We start from the raw sequence: 24464 nt of genomic DNA, 5'->3' as shown, positions 1-24464 counted from the left end.
GTGAAAGGTGTGTGTGTCTGGGAGAAGCAATAAACTGCTTGATTAGACAAGAAAACATGCCATATAAGAGACATGGCTGGTAATATTGTAGAGCTTTCATCAATTGAGAAACTGATTCCTTAGTAGTTCAACCTTCAGTCAAAATAAAAGAGCAAAGGAAATAATGACTTCAGGATCAAGGATAGAAAATAAGCAAAGCACTTATACAAAAGAGGGTGCTTGTTGATCTAGGAATGTAAAAGTAACATCGAGGTATAAAGCTTTCATCCTGATGTAGAGTCAAAGGATAATATTTCTTTTTTTTTATCTGCATCAGAGTAACTGTAAAGATATACTACTACATCAGTTATGTAAACCTTCAGGCTTTTTATTTATATGGCCATAATTTCCAACATATCATCTCCAGGTGCATAGAGAAAGAAACAGTTAAGCATTCATTCCTCCCAGCTATGTGGGCCATGCAAGGGAAAAGCGTCCCCACACCATGATGCTGCCACCGCTATGTTCCAGGGTGGGAAATGTGTGCCTGGAATGAAGTAGTGTTTAGGATGTATTGTAACATTTAAGGAACACTAAGGCCATTTCTTACACTGGATTCCAACTGTAGGAAATTCTGAACTTCCTCCATTTTTCTTCGACTTTATAAATATGTTTCACTTGTGGTTGGGTTATAAAGTGGTAGTTTTAAACTGATTAAATATAAAATTAAAGGAATAGTACACCCAAAACATGATTAGCCTTCATTTTCTACTCACCCCCATGCTGAACAACACTCTTGAGTACTTTTTTGATATCTCAAATGCATCTGGAGATCTGGGAGGCTTCTTGCTGTCTGCTGACATTCAAATAATGGAGGTCTATGGTGTCCGAGACAGAAAGGTCCATAAAAGTCCACAAAAAACGTGTCAATATTCCTCCATACTGCTCGTCCAATGTATTCCAAGTGTCCTGAGTGGGTAGCATCCAGAATTTACTCGAAACGAAGTCATTTAGAATGTTTTTAGAGCATAAACAGTAGTGTATAGGATTTCCTGAAAGCCCGCACATGCACGCTCCCGACGCTACGGAAGCCGGCAGACCAAACCAGATGAAAGTGCGCATTCAGCGGCTGCTCTGCCAATAATGCAAGCGTAGAAGAAGAAATGTGCTGTTTACCTGTGCAAAGAAAGAAACAACGAAAGAAAAATGTCTGAGGACTTCAGTGTTGAGGAAGAGCATGAGTTCTTTGCCGAGCTGAATGCGCTGGTTTGGTCTGCCGGCTTCCGTAGCGTCGTGAGCGCGCATGTGCGCGCTTTCAGGAAATCCTATACACTACTGTTTATGCTCTAAAAACATTCTAAATGACTTCGTTTCGAGTAAATTCTGGATGCTACCCACTCAGGACACTTGGAATACATTGGATGAGCAGTATGGAGGAATATTGACACGTTTTTTGTGGACTTTTATGGACCTTTCTGTCTCGGTCACCATAGACCTCCATTATTTGAATGTCAGCAGACAGCAAGAAGCCTCCCAGATCTCCAGATGCATTTGAGATATCAAAAAAGTACTCCAGAGTGTTGTTCAGCATGGGGGTGAGTAGAAAATGAAGGCTAATCATGTTTTGGGTGTACTATTCCTTTAAATTAGATTCAATGAATTCAATTGTCTTATAAAAAGAGATCCAAGTGTTTAACACTACTTAGATTTAGGCTGGTAGAATAAAAAAATTAATAAATAAAACAGAATGAATGCTTCTCTTTGAAAGTTTATCCGGAGATGCCATCTAAGTGGAGCTTCGTCATGGCGGCTTAACCCTGCTTTAAACTCACCCTCTTTTTGTGCAGCTATTTAACACCAGGAACTTTGTTCTGGTGCTCCCACAGCTTCAACACTCTCTCTTCTCCTCCGCCTTCTCCCCATTTCTCTCTTTTCTTTTCTGCTCAGGAAGAGCAACTCTCTCTCTTCCAAAGCCCGATTTTAACCTCCCCCATTTACATTATCTCCATCTAAACTCATATGCTCTCTCCTTTCTTCAAACAGCACTTGTAAGACATAGAAGCCCATAAAACTAGCTTTACAGCATCTAATGGTACAGCAGCTATAACAGCTGGTTCAAACAAATGAGGTCACATGCAGGTTAAAGCACATGGCCTCACCTAGCTAGACAACTCATTGAGGACGGTTCTGAGTTTGTCTCCAGGTGTAAACTGGGGTAACAGTGCATGTTGGTCAAAGATTTTAAGCTCAATTAGTGACGTTCAAGAGGTTTAAGTGGTTTAAGTGGACATAAGAATCCAGAAAACACGGTGTAAACAAAGCTAGCAGATAGAGGACAGATAAACACAAAAGCTGGGGTTGGTGATTAAACATTCCTGAGCTTTCTCCCCATTTACCTTTGCATGTCCCCACAGATTTAATCATTATCCCATAGCATGCATTACTGCTTTTCTCAGCCTTGTGCATTTAATGTGATGCAGTTTACATTCATTAGCTTTACAGCACTACCACAGACCGAAAACTTCCTCTTTTTAAAGCTGAGAAATGTTGATTAGATCACATTGTCTGCCTCTGTTAGCTTTGGTTTTCTAAATGAAGGGATGAATTTGTGGTATTGAGCTGATGAAGTCATAGCCTTACCTACTCTCTCTTCGATCCTTCTCACCTACAGTTTCCTCCTGAAATCACGTTCAGCTCTTTCTGCCTTTATTGTCGGGTTTTTTCCCCTTTCTACTTCTCTCTCCTTCTCTTTCACAAACAGCCTGCCCTACTAAGTGTGATTGCCATTTTCTGTCCTCCGTCCCTCAGAGCTCCACTTCCCCCTCGGGAACATCACTCGGAGAAACGAGGGCAGCAAGCGGGAGGGAAATTCTGAATCTGGAGGGAGGGGTGGAGTTAGAGAAGATGGGTGGGAGAGACAAAACACATGAAGGAAAAAATACCAGCACATGCCTACTGCACCAGATTACCAATGGACGTCGATTGACTTCCTCCTCTTCCAAAACAACCTCCTTCACTCCAATTCCTCCTCCTTTTTTATAACACTCAATTCAGCATTTATGAGCATCCTAAAAGCAGCACTAGCTGAGTTATCAATCCCTAATTTTTGGACTGCAGAGACAGTACAACCCAAAAAGTAACCTCAGAGACTTTAAAATCCCTATGATAATCATAAGATATGACCAGCATTCATATAATATGTTTCGCCCATTAAATACTGGAGCAAAAACAACTGATTTAAAACAGCTTTTATATATGGAAAACGAGGAGCCTAGAGTAGAAAAAATGATCTTCAACTAAAGATGACCAAAATAATCAAGGTTTATAATCTGTCTCCCTATATTCATGTTCCGTTTCTATGCTTTATTGAAGATAGTAGGGCTTTCTAGGTGATAAAAAAGCACATACGTACCACCCACCCTATTCTACAGGGCGTAGCAGGGCGAGAGTGGAGGAACAGGTTTCTATGGCAAAGGCATTCATCGCCTGCAACAATAAATCCCCATGGAGACAAGAGATTACAGCGGCACAAATAAATATCAGTGGACGAGGGGATTGGTGACAATAGAGAACATAAGCGTGTCGAACTGCTTTCAGAGCACATCAAGGTTACATGCAATGCTCATTGAGGACAAATCAGAGGTGGAACGGTTACTTCTGACCGCCTCCTTTCATAGCAGCATCAGGAGAAAAGTGTCCTGCTAACACCAGCAACTTTATCAATGACCGTCTTTAAAAAGAGATCCTGATGGTGCTGAATTTATGACTTCATTGAGCAAAGTAAAACCAAGGTCAACTGATTACCATTTGCAAAATGAGGTGGCAGTGTGCAAACTAAAGAGCTACTTCTGTTTACATCCAATCCGGTATTTTGAGTTCTGATATCAACACATCACAAGGGTTGAAATCCAAGCTGCTCTGTTGGCTTACTGATAATGTCAATTTTCTAAAAAGAGAAAGACACTGAGCAATGTTAGCAGCCAGCTAGCAGGCTAGCATTCACAGCAGCTCTGTGATTAACCAGCTTTTAATCATGTGTCGCTGAATGGGAAAAGTTTTACACAAGAAACACGTTTTAATAATGTTAAACTACCAAGAGGTGGAAGCATCAGCACAACCTGCAATATAATTAACTTAAACTTTTGAAAAGCACCACGTTAAAGAGCACAGGGGGCAGACAGGGTTCAGGAAACACGTATGGAGTCATTTAGAAAAAAACTAAGTAAATGTTAACACTTATTGCACTTTATCAGGGGTCTCCCCAGCATGTTTCAGGGTAACAGGTCATTACGCACAAAAAAGTCACTGTTCTCCTGAAAAACCAGGCTGATACCAGACAGGTCCTGATACAACTGCTTAATTTCTTATACAATACCGATATTGCAGCTGGCCGATACCGATATTGTTTTAATATGCCGGACGACGAAACGTGGATGCAATATTAATATCGGATTGGGACATCCCTAGCCAATACTGGCCCTTTGACTGACACATCCTCCCTCCCTATTACAGCACAGACGCTGGTTAGGCTGAAACTTTTAGAATTTTAATGGAAATATGCAATATCCTGTGTATTAATGAGCATAGTGGCAATATAAACAGTGTTTTAAAACATATTTAGCTCCTATTTACACAAACACCTTAGGGAAGTTCTGTGAACACCGCACCATCAGGACCGTTATCCATTTTTGGAAAACCTTGGAATTGTTACTGCAAAATGAGCCAGTAAACTAAGTTTCTGCTAATCAGAGAAAACTATCTTTTTATTTCATTTACAAAGCGGTAGTTTTAAAAAAGTTTACTATTTATGGTGATCTGTCTTGGCCAGATACAGAGTTTACCAGCTTTATACTAATGTTACAATGATTTTTCTTAAGAGGCCAAAATAATTTTTCTAACCAGCTAAACTGAAGGGCAAATTAAAAAGTTCATTCAAGAAATTTGTATGTATTTTAATTTATATTTCTTTTGTGTAATTAATTTTCCTCTTGATCATCTCTGAACGATGAGTAAAATGGGTCTTGTTTGAGTGCTCCGTTAGGTTTACCAAAAAAAGCTTAAAAGTGTAAAAAGGCCTTCAAAATTATATTTAGACAGTGAAAGACAGAGGGAGGGAGGGAAACGAGTCAGTCTGATTTCAAGATATTGGAATAAAAACACAAAAAAACACAATGCTCTGCATTAGTATTGATAACCAAGCATATATAAGAAGGAATAATGTGAAAATTGCAGTTATTACACTAAAAGTTGAAGGTTGACAGCACAAATAGTAAAACAGTTTAACATTCGAATCAAAGTCCACACCGATAAACTAATATTCAAATCAAAAATCCACTTTTAGAGGTGTAATCCTATTTTGACACCAAACAAACACCTAATAATTAATCAGCTTATTATTCCTGATTATCCACTCATCCGGTTTCTGCCTAAATCAAAATAAGAAAATCTAAGCAATCTACAAAGCAAAGAGCTTTAATAGGAAATCTCTGCACCAGCTGGACCTAATGAAATAAAAGCAAATCCACCAGATAGAAGACAACAGGTAGAACATTAACAGCTTTCCAAAACATTGCATCATCAGGCAGGAGAGCAGAATCCTACTCTTTGTTGTTATCTTCTATGATCTCTCCATCTGTCACGCAACAAAGCACAAACATGTACAAACAGATGCATATGCATTTCAACCCACTAAGAATACATTTGATATCAGACTTTTTGAATTACAGAAGGAAACAAGATGATTAATTTCGGTCTGATCCATCATAATGCGCATCTTTTCTCAGATACAACAAAAAGACACTTAGCAACAGTCCTGGTGTGAAAATGTGTGGACATCTTTCCGCAGCACCCTGACCCTCTAAGTGAGGATTACATGCAGGATAATCCCTGTGTATGTTTGTATGCCTGTCTGTCAGCCTGTCCATACCGGGATCTTTTCCACTAGCTCCCTGTCACTAATACAAAACAACAGAAAGAAAACTGCTCCCTGGAGCCTTCCTTGAGCTTTCTAATGAAAGTTCCTCTCAATAGATAAGTCTTAGAGGATGAATAGCGTGTAATTACTCTGATTCCTCTGTCATTATTGCCAGCTCTACTGTCTTCTGCAAAGCACCAGGTCTTGGTTGGTTGGTGCCAACTGTAAACATCATATTCCTGTATATGAAAGCTATGGGGGGTGGAGGGGAGCGGAGGGGGGTGGCGGCCTAATGGTTAGGGCAGAGAGCTTGGAATCCTGAGGTTCTGAGTTTGAGCCCCGCTCCCACAGACTGCCACTCTGGGTCTCTTAGCAAGACCCTTAAAGGAATAGTACACCCAAAACATGATTAGCCTTCATTTTCTACTCACCCCCATGCTGAACAACACTCTGGAGTACTTTTTTGATATCTCAAATGCATCTGGAGATCTGGGAGGCTTCTTGCTGTCTGCTGACATTCAAATAATGGAGGTCTATGGTGCCCGAGACAGAAAGGTCCATAAAAGTCCACAAAAAACGTGTCAATATTCCTCCATACTGCTCGTCCAATGTATTCCAAGTGTCCTGAGTGGGTAGCATCCAGAATTTACTCGAAACGAAGTCATGTAGAATGTTTTTAGAGCATAAACAGTAGTGTATAGGATTTCCTGAAAGCCCGCACATGCGCGTTCACGACGCTACGGAAGCCGGCAGACCAAACCAGATGAAAGTGCGCATTCAGCGTCTGCTCTGCCAATAATGCAAGCGTAGAAGAAGAAATGTGCTGTTTACCTGTGCAAAGAAAGAAACAACGAAAGAAAAATGTCTGAGGACTTCAGTGTTGAGGAAGAGCATGAGTTCTTTGCCGAGCTGAATGCGCTGGTTTGGTCTGCCGGCTTCCGTAGCGTCGTGAACGCGCATGTGCGCGCTTTCAGGAAATCCTATACACTACTGTTTATGCTCTAAAAACATTCTAAATGACTTTGTTTCGAGTAAATTCTGGATGCTACCCACTCAGGACACTTGGAATACATTGGACGAGCAGTATGGAGGAATATTGACACGTTTTTTGTGGACTTTTATGGACCTTTCTGCCTCGGGCGCAATAGACCTCCATTATTTGAATGTCAGCAGACAGCAAGAAGCCTCCCAGATCTCCAGATGCATTTGAGATATCAAAAAAGTACTCCAGAGTGTTGTTCAGCATGGGGGTGAGTACAAAATGAAGGCTAATCATGTTTTGGGTGTACTATTCCTTTAACCCTGCACTGCTCCCCGGGTGTCTCATGATGGCAGCCCACTGCTCCCCAAGGGGATGGGTTAAATGCAAAGGTAAATTTCTCCAATGTGAGATTAATAAAGTTCTATTACTATTAATAGAGAAAAGTGTAATTCAGCATGTCTGTTTCTTGTTCTGATATCCCTGAAATATGTTTATCTCAAAGAGCTAAAGTGATTATCATGTATCTGATCCTCTGGTATATAGTGTCAGCCCCTCTCTGTGTTGCTCTGTCTGGGGGGGTGAGAATAATAGGTCAGCTCATAACTACTATTGTTAAGGACTAAACTCCTCTTTTCAGCGATTAAAGCAGTCAGGCGCAAATGGGCTGTCTGCCTGAATGTGAGACAGTGTGTGTGTGGGGGAGACAAAGAACAGGGGCGGGTCGCACAAGTGTGTATGAGAGGGGTTATATTTTACTGTGATACTCTAGTATACAACAAGAGGGAGAAGAGGAAAGGAAGAAAGCAGGGACAAAAAGAAAAAAAGGACCTGAAGGATGGGCGGAGAGACTTTAAACTTGAGGTGAAACTGCACAGCTCGCTCTGTGGCAGTGGGTATGGTGACAGTATGGTAGATAAACATTTGATCATGGTTGGTAGCAGCAGGTGTTTTGGCAATAAAAGCACAACTGTTTTAGAGTAGTCCAGTACTGCAAAAAGCATTATGCATTGAGCTCAACATTTAGGCATGGACAAAACAGAGCATTTTCCTTCACCTCTTTAACATTTTGTCACATAATAACAATTCTCTTTCATTGGGTTTTGGTTTCCTGCCTGCATGCAAATGACTTTGGTGGAAAACAAACACAGCACTGCCCTGAACACACAGTCCCAATGGTAGACGGTGGGAGTATCATGTTGTGGGAATACTTTCTACAGGATTGAGAGGAAAACAGGCCTTAGAGCCAATGGGAAAACAGGTGGATCTAAAATAAGACTCATCCTGAGGTTTCTAGGGGCTAACTTGTTGTCCAGAATGAGTCGACTCAGCCTAATTAAGTTGACTAGATGACAAATTGACACATTGGTGAATGCCATATAATAAATACAATAAGGTTTGTGTTTGTATTTTTGCATATGTTGGAAAAAAGGGGCGTGAACAGACCCACACATCACCAGTCCTTCATTAGCTCTCCATCCTTAACCCTTAGCTCTAAAATTAGAGGTCTCCCTGGCGATCACAGCAAGATGTCCTCTTTTAGACAGCGCTCTGCCGTTTCCTCCATCACTTCAAGGACGCCGCCACTGCTGCCGCACTTTGGTCAGTGTGAGAAAAATGTGTGCTGTGGTCAGGGCTTCACACGTTTACAAAACGCCAAAACCAGACAGATTATTTAGGCGTGTGGTATCAGCTAATCCCAGACCAGTGACCTCTGACCCCTAACCAGGAAACAGGAAGAGAGACCCTTCTTTTGTTTCTCTTAGCTGAATTCCCATTGCTTCATGTTTACTTTACCATTTTTATTCCATATTTCTTTTTTTAAATGACAAATGTAGGTATCAGTGTCTGTTTTTAGGGAAACAAAAAACTTTTGGGAGCATGTTTCTAGTTAATGTCAGTGGTTATTAAGAAAACATATTTCTTAGTAATTGAACTCAGTATTGCCTTTTTATGGGTTAAGAAAATTCAAAGTTTTTATGCTCATGAATTTCATCTTTGATGTTGATTAAAAACAAAATAATCTCTAGGATAAAATTAGAAACAAAGGTAAAGACTAATTAAAAAACCAAATACCTGAATTAAGAAACCATTTATATATTTTCAAATCATCCAGCATTAAACTTATTTTGGAATTTGAGAAACATTGTTGATCTTCTGACAGGCTATTGGAACATTGGGTCATAATCAGGGCTTCTTGCGGCCACTTCCTGCCACAAATATTTTGACCTGAACAGAGTACAGACCCAAAACTCCGACTGCTTCCATTTCCCCCTTTAACAAACACAGAGTTCACAGAGTTCTTTAAACTCTCTCCAAAAGGTTTTACAAACTTCAGAGCATCTCAATAGCTGCTAATGAGAGCTGGTTGGCAAGACTGCGCCTCCACTCAACCTCCTTGACCGGGACACTCCGTCTCTCATTTAGTTTACTCTCAGTATCCTCTCTTCTTTGTCCAACCCGGCTTCCCATGGTCCTGATTTTTCTTCAATTGAATTCCCAACAGAGAGATTTTCAATTTAATATAAAAACGTAACTAATTATTAAATATGACCTTAATGGGAAGACTTCTAATCTGATTTATGTATCAATTCAGATGATATTAAAATGAAAACATTATTTAGCTGGGTTAGACGTATTTAATAATGATAATATAACTGCAAATGACGACGTATAATATAAAGTAATTTCTATGTCTACTTCTGGTCATGTCCAAAAGAGAAAGAGATGAACTCTTCTTTCAGGAATCCGGACAATCCTGGACCAAACTTGAGTTAGAAAAGCATCAAACACCCCAGTATAAAGAAATGTCAAACCTAAATAGACATATTTAGCCATTTTCAACAGTGTTTTTTCGGCATCATCTATGACATCATATAACACCAGTGTTTTTATACCTCGACTACAGGAAGTTGAAAAGATGAATAGATGCTCTTTAATACGATATCATCTATGGTCTGCAGAAAGACAGCTCAAACCATTGCACCTCAGCTGTGGCTGATTGAGGGAGCTGCATCTTTGTCTGCGGATCCACAGCTAGACACTTCCACTATTTTGAAAGTTTTACAGTTTCTTCTTCTGTTGCAATGCTTGGATTTACAGCGAACAAGTGAACGAAACATTTGTGTTTCCATTTGATTCAGCAACAGAGTAAAGGACTATCTACTATTTTTCACATCTGCAGACTGATTTCAGTTAGCTCTCCTTCAAAATAAAACACCTAACCAGACCAAACTTGTACTTCTTTTTTCTACACTAGTGTGCACTGCAGGTAAAGCACTGACACATCAGCTCTTTTCAAAGCATCTTTTGATTCAGGGACTTATAGATCTTTGCTCTGTTAATAAAACACAAGACTGTCAAATGACAATGTAAAAGCCAAGGCTGCAGTATGTTATCCTGAGGTCAGAGAAATCAAATCATTCTCCTTTGTTCATCTGATCAGCAGAAGCTGAAGTAAATAAAATTGTGATGAAAGTTTGCAACTGCTTATTTTAAAGCACTGAATCCATTTGGACAGCATGCAGTAGGACTGCTACAGAGTCCAGCCGAGGCAAAATATGCTGGGTGAAATCCATCGTTAGTCAAAGCTGCCATAGCCGAATGTTTGCATTATTATCTTATGTTAAATACTGAATTATTTTGAATCATGACTATAAGATAATATAATTTGATTCAGTTAAATGTTGAAGAAGTTGTACGATTTTTATTGTTTTCAATTTTTCAGCCATGGGCTAAAAGCAGGCTTGGCCTGTTGTGATATAAAAACACAAAGCGATCTATAATTAAGTTAGACTTTATGAGATAATAAGGCAAATAACAATTCTCTACTTCCTTATTCACACGCCATTTTTTATCAGATAGCAGCATTTCTATTGCAGACTCCTGGACACCTGTCCAGAGCTGTTAAGGTGCAGCAAAGCAAGCAGCCAGAACAGATGGTTGGTGCTCAGAGAGCAGAGAAGACAAAGCTGCCCTGTTTGCATTGACAGATTCATTAACTTTAGACCACAAAAAACACTGTTTGTAGAGCTGCATCTAATCTGAGAAAATTTTAGTTAAAGGTGTAATGCTAAACATTACTTATTCTTATTAATCGAACATTATAACTCACATCTGCTATAATCCTGGTTATCACATTGACCATTTAGGTTATTTTTTATTTTTACGTTCCTTAAAAATCAAAAGAAAAACTTTGTTAAAGTTGTTCCCACATTGTTTTTTTTTTTTTGATTGATTGATTAATATCCTAAAGATATTCTGCTTGGATTATACAATAATAATGTACTAAAATGGAGCACCGTTCTTATTATTGCCTCGCATCGATTCAAATATCAGGAATCAATTCAATTCTAAGTCTCAGGATTTATAATGGCTTCCTTTCAGCCCAATCAAATTTGATCGATGGTATCAAAAACATTTTGTTAGCTTTAACCCCAGTTACATGACTGCACAGATTAAAACCTATTAATACTAATCATTTATTAACATTTAACTGCAAATTGATAAAGCAATTGTAGTTAGAGGCAGAGGTAAGGACAATGGAAAATGAATATAATTGATCTTAGGTAATTCCTTTAAGAATGGATTCAGATGGGAAAAAATCCATATTTTTTCAAACACCTGTAGTTCTTACCAGATGGCTTCTATAAGAACATGAACATTACCTAGATTACTAGAGGTTGTATAGCAACTAGTGTTTACAGTCTCTTTTAATCCCATCGATTTTACGGTCCATTCACATCCTTCAGCTTTAGTTCAAGCCTTATGAGCTTAAAGAGAACTTAACATGTTTTACTCTTATAAACTGGTAAATAAATGGAATAATTTCTGCCATATTTTCAGTAGTATTAGTTAAACTAGCTTTGAAGATCTGCTCTTTTCTAACGTCCTAACTTCCAAAAGTCAAGAGATCAGTGTTGATGCTTCCAACATCAACCAACTGTTTCTCGTTTCCTCCCGCTGCATCCTGACCTTTTAAAAATTAAGGCTTTGCCCCACGCCTCCATGGCCTCTTCAGTCTCTCCCTGTGAGAATGTGACCCTATGCTGATTAATCTCCTTTTAACTATGTCTGGATCTGCGCCAAAGCAACAGGCCTACTATGTGTCTGTTTTTGTCATTTCTTTCAGAAACGGAGGCATGCTGGGGAAGGCAGCCTGCCCTCTCTTTCTCCCCCGTTTAAAACGTTACCAATGAACACAATGGTCTCCTTTTAATATCTTGCTTTTTACTGCCACCCAAGAAAACGTATGTTAATTTCTTATCCATTTTACAGGTTTACCCAAACAACCAAGCCCACACATCTCCATCTATTGGCTGTAATAAGCTGAACATTGCATTACAGTTTCCATTCATCCGTGCCCCTCTCTGATCTCTTCTGTGTGAAAAGGGCTCCTGTGACGCCTCATCGCCCTGCAGCTACAAAACCAAAAGGCCTGTCATAGCTGAGCACAACACCGTTTAATATGTCCACCTTGATAATGCTGCGGCAGTCTTAATGTCGTCAACTACAGAGGACATGAAAGCGCAGACGTTCTGCTTCTGTTGAAGCCACTGAGATGATATCACAAAAATCACACAAACACATGCACACATCCCCGGGATGTTCCCATAGCCTTTCCGAATGGTTAGGCAATATCTTTCACTCTCTCTGCCTCTTTAACTCACCGCCTTTGGTCTCTTAAGTCTAAATGGATTCACTTCCTCTTTGCTCAAATGTGTTCCCATCTTTAGGTTTCACCTAAAGCCACTTTTAATGTCTCTACATGTACCCCAACCTGTACTACCGGTATGTATTTTTTTTTACAAACCAATTAGATCTAAATTAGGAAGATAAGTAGTTAAAAAGAATCATGATTCACAAATGAAAGCCAATTCATAGTGTCTGTATAAAATCAGAAATAATGTGAAGTAAAACAGATCTGCACTTATGGCGAGCTCCCAGCTATATCTAATGAGCTGATTCTCCCCACCAGAACAACCAATTAGGACGTCTCATTAGTGGGTTTGAACAGAGCTGCCACTGTTCTGCACATCCTGACAGTCTGGGACCAGCATGGCACCAGTGGTTAGAGATAAATTATACACACAGCAGGAGGCCAGACAAGAAGAGCATCACCTTCTTCACGGTCACATCTAGTTTTATCTCATACCTAGCTAAACATTGCTAAAACATAAATATGTATTCTCTTGTGCATGTTTATTTTGAGCCTAATCTTTTCAATCTCTCTTCCCAGCACTTCCATTATCACTCCCATTAACAGTGGGCTGTTTTGTGACGTCTACATTAGGGCTGAAACAACTAATCAGATGAATTCTGATTAATAGATTATTAAAATAATCATCAACTAATTTAGAAATCAATGAATCATTACCTGAAGTATAGAGAGTGCCTTTAAATATGCCTTTAATTGAGAGAGCAACCCACTTAGAGCAGTAATTATACAGAAATTGTAAAAAATAAATAAATATATACACTCACCGGCCACTTTATTAGGTACACCTGTCCAACTGCTCGTTAACACTTAATTTCTAAGCAGCCAATCACATGGCGACGACTCAGTGCATTTAGGCATGTAGACATGGTCAAGACAATCTCCTGCAGTTCAAACCGAGCATCAGTATGGGGAAGAAAGGTGATTTGAGTGACTTTGAATGTGGCATGATTGTTGGTGCCAGAAGGGCTGGTCTGAGTATTTCAGAAACTGCTGATCTACTGGGATTTTCACGCACAACCATCTCTAGGGTTTACAGAGAATGGTCCAAAAAAGAAAAAACATCCAGTGAGCGGCAGTTCTGTGGGCGGAAATGCCTTGTTGATGCCAGAGGTCAGAGGAGAATGGCCAGACTGGTTTGAGCTGATAGAAGGGCAACAGTGACTCAAATAACCACCCGTTATGACCAAGATGGGCAGAAGAGCATCTCTGAATGCACAGTACGTCGAACTTTGAGACAGATGGGCTACAGCAGCAGAAGACCACACCGGGTGCCACTCCTTTCAGCTAAGAACAGGAAACTGAGGCTACAATTTGCACAAGCTCATCGAAATTGGAGAATAGAAGATTGGAAAAACGTTGCCTGGTCTGATGAGTCTCGATTTCTGCTGCGACATTCGGATGGTAGGGTCAGAATTTGGCGTCTACAACATGAAAGCATGGATCCATCCTGCCTTGTATCAACGGTTCAGCCTGGTGGTGGTGGTGTCATGGAGTGGGGAATATTTTCTTGGCACTCTTTGGGCCCCTTGGTACCAATTGAGCATCGTTGCAACGCCACAGCCTACCTGAGTGTTGTTGCTGACCATGTCCATCCCTTTATGACCACAATGTACCCAACTTCTGATGGCTACTTTCAGCAGGATAATGCGCCATGTCATAAAGCTGGAATCATCTCAGACTGGTTTCTTGAACATGACAATGAGTTCACTGTACTCAAATGGCCTCCACAGTCACCAGATCTCAATCCAATAGAGCATCTTTGGGATGTGGTGGAACGGGAGATTCGCATCATGGATGTGCAGCCGACAAATCTGCGGCAACTGTGTGATGCCATCATGTCAATATGGACCAAACTCCCTGAGGAATGCTTCCAGCACCTTGTTGAATCTATGCCAAGAAGAATTGAGGCAGTTCTGAAGGCAAAAGGGGGTCCAACCCGTTACTAGCATGGGGTACCTACTAAAGTGGCCGGTGAGTGTATATATATATATATATATATATATATATAAACATTTCGCATTTATGATTAAAAAAACTCCTCAAGTGAAAACGTTTTAGTTTGACCTGGTTTACTTTTGTAAAAAATCTTCTTTAAGAAAATTTTGGCTATCCGATTATTGATCATAAAAATAATTGAAAGATTAATAAATTTGCAAAGTAATCGTTAGTTGCAGCCCTATTCTACATTCTACTTCTCTGCATTAAGGTTGCTTTGAGGTCTTGAAATACTCACTATATCACTAATAATTACAAAAAAAAAAAAAGAATCATGAAGAATAAAGAACGTAGCATTAGTGTCTCAGCTGTACCTGAATGCAGAGCTTGGAGCCGTTTGGAAATTTGCTTATATTTCTAATATCAAAATTAGGGCTGGGCAATAATTCAATAACGATATATATCGATCAATAGACGTGTGGCGCAATAGAAGAAAAGAGCGTCGATAAAAGTTCGATTAAAAAAAACGCAGTTTTCCTTCCTTCTCATTGTAGCCTAGCATGTAGGTTTATGCTAGTCACTGCTTCCTCCCAACCAATCACAATCGCGGACCCAGGCACGCCGTCACAAAGCGCTGCCCTCTCAAACCACAACACAGAGCACATGAAGATGTCGCAGCAAGGAGAGGCGGAGGAAATTTTTCTAAAGAAGGGTTTTTGTAGTTCGCCAGTTTGGCAGTATTTCGGTCATGGCAAGTTGGACAGAAAACAAACCACAGTCATCTGGAAAATGTGTAGGGAACCAGTGAAAACGAAGTCTGATAACACAACCAACTTTTTTTTTATCATCTCAGCCGCTCACACCTGCAGGAGTACGAGCTGTGTAGGCCCCGGGGCGGCTCTGCATCCGAGGAATCTTCGGGAATTTCGGGAAAATATTTATATATTTTCAGTTCTGGGCAGTTTCCCACGTAGTTCTAACAATTGAGAGAAAAATGCTGAGGGGCCAGTACCTTCAAAGTAATAACTCAGGTTAAAGCAGGAAACTCAGCTTAGAAGAATTTAATATAGTCATTTTCTTGTTTCTGAATGCACCCGTGTGAGAGGTCAGATAAAGCTTTAATACAGATTTGCTTCTTTATGTTTAATAAATCTGGCCAAATGAATCAATACGACAGAGTATTAGGGCCAGGCTAGACATTTGTTGTTTTTTTTTATTTCGAGAATAGAATATGAGAATAGAGTCATAAAATTACAAGAATAGTCGTAAAATTACAAAAATAAAGTTGTAACATTAATTTTCCACTATTTGTATTGTTATTACACTGTCGCAAATATAGAGCAACAAAATTAACTCTCTGCATTTACCCCATCCCCAGTGGCAGTCCATTGGAGTGGGGCTTTAACTCAGAAACCTCTGGTTTCCAAGCGCAATGCCCTAACCACTAGACCTTCACTCCCCAAAGCAGGCATTAGCATGAAGGGCCCCACACACTGGCAGCTCATTCCCCCCCAGCTGGGATACGAACAGAGACTTCCTGTTTACAGGACAGGTGACTCACCACTTGAGCTAGCCAGCCGCTATGAGAATAAAGTTATAAAATTACAAGAATAAAGTGGTAAAATTAAGAGTATAAAGTCATAAAATTGCAAGATTAAAATTCTAACATTATGAGAATACAGTTGTATTTTATGACAACTCTTACAAGACGCACTTTCTTTCCTAAAATTAGGAATTTCGAGCATCATGTGAAGTTACACATTGGCATCAGTTTGAAAAATAGGGAAATCTTTTAGCGCCCCAGTATCAAATTGGGCAGTATGTCAAAATGGACTCAGGTTACTGTTTAGTGAAGCTGGTCAGCCGTCAATTGCTGGTCAGAGCTTGAAGCTTTCTTTCTGAAAGGGGTTGTGGTACAATTAATTCACTTTATTCTCGTAATGTTACAACTTTATTCTCGAAAAAAAAAAATTCTCTAGCCTGGCCCTAATACTCCATCGTTTATCTTTTGCTTAATTATATCAAGATACTATTTTCGGTCTGGAATGATTATATGATACAGCAAACAGCAAAAATCTGGGACATCATCTGATTTTTAAGGAGTCCAAGTTGTGTCGAACTGAGCGAAATACCTCACTGTTATTGAAAAATGTGTAAACCCAACCAGTTCTGGTTTGGTCCATCTTACTAACTGTGTGCAACAAGTGTGATAGCCTGGAGCCCTCTGCTAATTAGGCGTCCCTTTTTAAAGTTTCACCACAGAACAGAGCCCTGCTCACTTCATTCTGCACATAAACAAACAGTGCCTGGAGCTGGAAAACAAAGTCTGGCACGCATGCTTCCTAAACTTACACCTACAACTCTGCACGGTAGGTCGTTACCATGCATTAACATGCTGCATTCAAATAATATAGCCGCAGTAACTGTCCCTGCTCTTGGGGACATGTTAGATTAGATTTCAGCAACCGGGATGCTAAAGCTCAGGGGGAGTGGTACACGATGAAAGACATTTATAAAAATCAGCATAACTAAGCATATTATTAAAAACAAAATCAGCCGTCTGCTTGAGTTAAAACAAAAAACACAACAAAACACAGGAAGTCATCAATCTGGAAAGTACGGCTATGAACATGGAGGAGGGTCAGAACCTGATCGATGTATCCATCAGTGCCTCTAATGGGCTGTCTAAACCAAAATGGATTCCTATAACACCAATAATGGAGCCAGTTAGCTAATTCTTCGGGAGCTGACATTGCTAACTGTTCTCCGACTGTAATCCTGGCTTAGACATAAATGACTAGTGCACACCACTGACATAAAAGCAGAGCTCAAAACCAAGATGGATTCTCTGTTTGCTGATTCATAAAGTTGAATTCATAAATTCTGGAGAAATAACAATATGACAGGCATTTCTTCTAAACATCAGAATCGGTTAGAAACTCTTATCTGACTGTAATTATCTACAATGGATATGATGAATCTCACAAAAAAGTAAAAAAAATAGTCTATTTTTTTTTATTTTCATTTCATTTTTTTGCCACACAATTATTCCTGCTCCTTAAATCGTGCCCAAGCTGTTGCAGCTCTAATATACAATCAACAACATTTATAATATTGACATCTGCTTAATTTAGTGGCAATTTTCAAGCACGTATTGCACAGAGGATTGTACATTTTTCACCAATTTTTTTCTTTCTGTGAGAAAGTGAAACAAAGTGATTTTAGTTTGTTAAACTCAAAGCTCAGCTTGGTTTGGCTGTTCACAATTCGCACTCTTCATAGGTTGCAAGCTCGTTTTAAGTTAGTATTAAATTAAAATAAAAAAGTGATGGATGGTGCTCCTGTTATTTCAACAACATTCTGGCACCTATGTCTCTATAGTGTTTGCACCTGTATGTTTCACCTGGTGCTCTCTAGTCACTGTTAATGTTTTTCTTAAAATCCCTAAATCCAGAGAGGAAAACTGGGTAGTGGGCATTTTTCTTTGGTGAACAATCTCCCAAAAGATATTAGACAGGCATGTTCTGTATCTTACACTAATTTACTGTTTTATTATTTTTATTCAGTTCCTTTTTTATATGCTTTTATTTCTATTTTATCTCTTTCAATTATAGTTTTACTTATATTGTTTTACTTTTTATCATTTGGGTCCTGTTCAGCACTTTGTTTGAAAACTTTCCAATTAAGGTTATAGTTGCAACAGAATGGATAAAAGGTTTTGAGTTATAAAGGCTCAAAATCTTGCATCCAGACTAGATAAGGATAAAGATTTTGTTCATTTTCCTCTCACCCTAACAGTCGGCGAAGGTACAGACTTCCAGAGGACACATCTGTGGACATATTTAAAAGCAAAAACACCATAATTTCATCTCTTTCATATGACCAGAAAGTAGATCCAGATACATACAGACATAGGCTGCACATTTAGTTTAGAATCAGAGGAGGGATTTTTATATATATATATATATATATATATATATATATATATATATATATATTAGATATAAATAGCTGGAATGACTAAAAGGGTGTTGTTAATGACCAGTGTAGCATATATTAGATTACTCAAGTATTTCATGGTCTGAGCTAACTGTTGCCATCTGTCCAAATTTGAGTAAAATGTGATCATACAAACACCCTTTAAATGAAAAGAAACGTAGGAGAAAAAAAACAATTGATGCCTTAGTAAAAACCACAAATCAAGAGCAAAATTATTATTTAAACTCACAGGAACAACAATAATGGGACCTCATTTCCCACCCATACATGCTTCTAAACTACCTACCGGAAGAAAAACACGTGTTCATTGCATTAACTTCGAACAAACAACAATAATAAAGAGATTTTATAATTGAAAAAATAAATAACATAAAAGAAAATCAAAGTAGCAATGCAGCAGCGTAATGTTTTAGAAATAAAGCATCTACTACTTTGTTTCCTCGGCGACAGGAAGCTGTTACGTGTGTCGTCCCAAAAAAAAAAAAAAACGGGGCCGGATGTTTAAATGCATCATTTTCAAAACCTACCGTTAAAATACACGTGAAGGCACCACTATCAATAGAATGACCTGTAGAGAAATTGAGTCTGTTTAATTTGAATGAAATAGCATAATGTGGCTAAATTTACCTGAGCTGATAGGAAACAAAAAAGAAAAAAAAAAAACCCCAGTGAGTTACGCCAACGACGTAAATAAATCCGAAGGAGAAGCAGCGGGAAGCAGGGAGGGGGGTTAAGGTGATGATAACAGGGATAACATGGAAGAAGGCAGGCGCCATGAAGCGCATTACCTCGAAGGTATGAATTAATTTCCTTCATAACGGCCTTCAATGGAAAGGTTCCTTGGACCGTTAAGATAAACATTTCCCCCAAGAATTAAGAGCAAGTGGAGCATATTTAACTCAAAATGAAAAACATAAAGATAACAATGTGATGCCAACCCCCCCCCCCCAAAAAAGACACGAAGCAAGCAGATATGTAGCACATATCTCCATCACGTGACTTTAAAGGAGGTGAAAAAAATCAAACCATACCTGTTTAAAACCTCCAGAGATGAGTATAGAGAGGCTCTTTTTTCCGAAACGCGGACTCGCAGTCGGTTCTGCTCCGAAAAATAATGCACGTCCCACTACCTCAGCCTCCTAAAAATCTCAACTACAGTCTACACACACACAGCGAGTATCTGCCTGGAGCTCAAGGCAGAGGTGTCCATCATCCTTAAGTCCCGCCTTTTACAGTGAAAACCATCATTTACTCAATACCCATTGGCTTAGATGAATCACGTATTAAATTATGGAATTTGATTGGTTGCTGTGCTTGTCAGTTTTAAATAGAGGGGCTGGGTCAAATGTGTAAAGAGCTAGAGTAGCTCGGCAGGTCCCCCCTAGAGGGTATATTCTACAACATCATCTTAAGATATATTTCTAAGACTTTAAAAATGTTTGGGTTTTTTTAATAATAAAAGATAAATAAATAAAAAAAATGTTCATGCTGAAGTTTATTTATTATGCGTTTTAATTAAGCCAACGCAAAGTAGAAAATAAGTGTAAAATTTAAGGAAATATTAATATCAGAAATTGTGTAACAAATATAAAAGTTAAAATCATGACATATATTTATATTCTACTTCAGATGCACCTAATTTAAATCTAATGAAAACAAATGCATACCCAATTAGTGAATAAATTCATAAAAGGAGTCTGTCGGGGAACAGCTGATCCCAGTCTGAATTTATTCAACTGTTCTGTGGAGCTCTTGAAGGTTTGCTTGAAGAGTAGGCTTATCAAAGGAGAGTAAGCTTGTAAAACAACATCTCAAGCTCAGATACTGTCCAATCCACAAACAAAAATAAAAGGAAATTAGTCAGGCACCACTACAAACCTAATAAAGGGCTCATGGTAGTCCTCCATGATATGCAGAGATCCACAGCTTAGACGGGAGAATCCATCAACAGGATGTACACACATCTACACACAGCCTGTGTAACAAGGTGCTATTGTAAGATGAAAGCAAAACTGAACTTTCCAGCCAATATGCAAAACACTACATGTGGCAGAAAAAAAACGGTGCATCACTCTCAGCACAAGCTCCTCACCATGAAGTAGTCTGAAACATGTTGTGGGAATGCCTTACAAGAATAGGGTTGGGAAGCTGGATAGAGCAGATAGAAATAGATGCAGGGAAACTGAAAAGGGAACATCAAAATAATGCCCTAATGTCTGTGTTCAATACAGGTAAATCTAGCCAGGATTTTTTTTGCAAAGAAAAGAATGGCAAAAATTGAGCTGCATATAAATGAACTGCCCATCCTCAGATTTTTAACTGCTTACATTTTTTATTTTTTTTTGCCTTCCACTACACATTTCTTTCTTTTTCTGGATGCATATCACAAAAAAACCCAAATAAACAACAATGGCAGCTGATATGATAAAAAAAAAAAAAAAAAAAAAAGAGCTAAGGGAAATTAACACTTAAAAAAATACCAGTAATGTACCTGCTGTCTCTGGTATGATTATCATTAAACGGAATATGGAGCAAAACATTTAGAGTAATTCTGATAAGACATACAAAAACTTTTATTGATGAAATGAATAAAAAAATATAAAGACAGACAATGCATGGGCAGATCATTGCATAAGCAATGCTACTGTCCTTAAGCACCCACACAAACACTATTACATACGCCAACCTAATAAAGAAGCTCAGGTAATTGGATTACAAAGTAAGGAACCATGCAGATTTGACATCTACATGAGAGGAGTAAACAACCACACAACGACACCAGTCACCCCTGGCTGTAGGAAATAAAGGAGCTAAATAAACCTGGAGGAAAACAAGACTGATTTCTAATAAAGAGGTGGGTGGAGTGTGCATCTTCAGACTCACCATTATTGATGTAGCATGGATCCAAGGCAGGACAAGTGGGAGCATGCGCAGAGAGACAGAGAGGGAAAAGCAGAGTATTTTTAGTTGCTTTAAAGCTCTACCCCACCCCTCGGCTTCACAGTACATCAGCATGTATGTTTAATGAGCTGCATCTGCTAATCTTAGCTAGATGCTGTCAACCAAAAGCAATTATGTTAATGGAGAAAAACTTAAAACGCTTTTCACTCACATTTTACAGTTTTACACAAGAAATGCACAAAAAAGGGGAACATAAATTCTGGAGCAGATCAGATCATTTGTGTAACAACCTGGGATGTTTTAGTTTATTTAAGCTGAAAGTGATTAGAGTACAAACATCTAAAAGCAGCTATTAACTTGCACAAATTATACAGGATTAAGCAAATAGTCACTGGCATTCTTTGAGGCTTTTGGATAACTTAGATAGAAGATGTCTCGAAGTATTTCTTTAAAGAACAATCACAAGAAACATTCAAATCAACATGGCAATAAAAAGAAAAAATCTACCTGATATTCTGTTGCCCCATCCTGCCAGAAGAGTTCCCACAGTGAGAATAAAACAGTCATGGATCTACAGCTAATCAGCCTGCTGTCACCTATGATTCTGATATTCTCTTTCCCTCCTTTCTCTCCTCTGCTATCCAGCCTTAACCATTCTGCTAACACCGAGAAGCTCACAGAGCAGCTCCTCGCTCTATGTGGACCAGTTTGATGATTGCTGCAGAGGCGATCACACCAGGACAGTCATATCCTTGCAGTAAAGGAACAGATTATGCTATGATCTTTAAGCCAAGAGGCTTCAATGTTGGAAAAAATAGCAAACAAGAAGGGTACTAGCAGTTCCGTCTCCCATGCAGGCATGAGATCAAGGCAGTTCAGTTTCTCCGGAGGATTAGTGTCAGCCGCTTCTGAGGGGAATTACTCCGACTGAGCCATCTGGATAGCAAAACACTGACTGCAAGAATAGGTATTGTTCAGCGCAGATTGTGATTTTCTGAGGTCTGATCTAAACCCAATAAGAAGAAACAAATTGAATTTAGCCCTGATATATAAACAAGATCTACCCTTTTCAACCAGGTGCTTGGATCATTGAGTTGTCTTTGAATGTGTGCTTTAGACAAACTCTAACAGAATCGTGCCTAACAAGTTTTCTATTTAAACTAATCAGCTGTGATTAGTTTACCTCATCAAGGGCTTTTCATGGATAAAACAGACAGACTCAATTGGGTTAGAAAGTTGTTTAATTAACTCAAAATATCGATTAATATTCTATTGTAACAGAACATGGTGCATAAAGGGAAAAGATCAGTGTCTCCCAAAACTGGGATTGGGACAATGGGTTAAAAAGTGGAGAATCTTGTGAAATCAAATTCAACCTCGAAATAAGTAAATTTTTGTTGATTAACTAAGGCTCCTGCTTAAGGTAAAGGACAGTAGTCATAAATTAAAATAAAATTGAATTGAATCTACTTGTTTTGATTTTCTTTTATAGTGACACGCTCCCAGATTTACTTTGCTTTTGCTTAACTGCAGATAAAAGACAAGTTTTTCCACACATATAAAGAATAAACTTCATGAGCCCAACTTGATTGGAATTTTTTTATGCTTCCCATTATAAAGAAAAAATGACCTCGGGTGAATTCATATTTAGAAATGGCTTGCTTTCATTTTTTTCTTTGTTTTTTCCCCTAAAAATAAATGTCAAACATCATTTAATAACATTTAAGTGTAAGATTATGATGCTACAACAAAATTTAAATTTAATGTCAGATTTTTGCTAATATTCAACTGTAGGCTTAATATAAAAACAATACACATGCGAACTTTTATTTGTTTGTATAACTGCTGGCCTGGTAAGATTCCCAGTTATTGACATTCTTATTTTTTAAGAATATGTTCCACTGCTGCCACCTGTTGTTGTGTTCTTGTATGTTGCCTCTGGTGTGCCCTAGGCTTAGCCACTATGTGTCGTCATCACTTACATGCTGTGTGTCATAATCTGGTCCATTGGTGTTGCTCTGAGAAAGAAAGATTAGTGCCTACAGCTCTGTTCAAAGTTCTCTAATAAATGTTAATGAAAGAAACTGAAGCATCCATCGGCTCACTATTTGTTACACTGTTATTACCTCTGCGATACAGTCTGATCTGTATAGCCCATTGTCATGTTTTATGTGGTTGAGTAATATGACCATATTTTAGGCAGGAACTCTAGAGCAGCATACTGAGTTGAGGAATCATAAGGACAAAAAACATTAGAGTAAGAAACATGTAAATTTAGCAAAGAACCGAAATCCATGGCAGTAGAATGGAGGGATCCAGTGGAGAACAATGGCAGAACAGTGAACTTAAATATTGAGGGATGTGTGGAGAATCGCATGGGAAGTTGGTGCTTTAATCAAAGAATAATGATTTGCCAGAATATAAACCAGACTAAGGTAATTGACTAATTAACACAGAGACATGAACTAAGACAGAGAAACAACTGAGAAGAAGATGTGTAACAGAGAGCTTGCATAAATTAATCCAAATGTACATGAACAGATGTTTGGTCCTGTGGAGCCAGCTAGCTTTTAGTCTGTGAGACAGACACCTTGTCTACTTTAAAGGCTAGGCTTAAAACGTTCCTCTTTGATAAAGCTTATAGTCAGAGAGGCTATGGTTATCCTGAGCTATCTCTATAGTAACGCTGCTATAGGCTTAGACTGCTGGAGGACATAAGGACCACTTTTCATCATTATGGCTGTCTTGCATGCTTTTTATAGATTATTTTAGAGATTACTTATATATTATTTATAGGATAAAAAAAAAACCTGGTCTAGATTATCAATACAAGCCTAGATGTTATTATTGTCATATTGGATTAAAATAACTGAAAAAGTCCAGTGCAGTCCTGATATTGAGAGTTTGATTTAAATAAAAGGAACTGCACATCCTACTTTTGAGTTTTATTTTATTGTGATAGGCTTAACCAGCTTCTAAAGATACTTAAACCTAACCTCAAGTGTCAAAGCTACACCCATGCCATTAAGAAAGTTTCA

At 38.7% G+C, this 24464-nt stretch overlaps 1 protein-coding gene across 1 annotated transcript in view; it reads right to left on the bottom strand.

Annotated features, from left to right (window-relative positions):
* Positions 1-19720, bottom strand: part of epb41l2 (erythrocyte membrane protein band 4.1 like 2) — a 57239-nt gene extending 37519 nt beyond the window's left edge. The window contains exon 1 of the mRNA XM_038293242.1: positions 19557-19720. The gene's annotated coding sequence lies outside the window, so the exon portion shown is untranslated. The remainder of the gene's footprint in view (positions 1-19556) is intronic.
* Between the last annotated feature and the right edge of the window lie 4744 nt (positions 19721-24464).

Source organism: Cyprinodon tularosa, unplaced genomic scaffold, assembly GCF_016077235.1.
Source record: "Cyprinodon tularosa strain WSP-4 unplaced genomic scaffold, ASM1607723v1 ctg323, whole genome shotgun sequence".
NCBI lineage: Eukaryota > Metazoa > Chordata > Actinopteri > Cyprinodontiformes > Cyprinodontidae > Cyprinodon > Cyprinodon tularosa.
The sequence above is the reverse complement of the archived record's forward strand: the minus strand, read 5'-3'. Positions and strand labels throughout refer to the sequence as shown.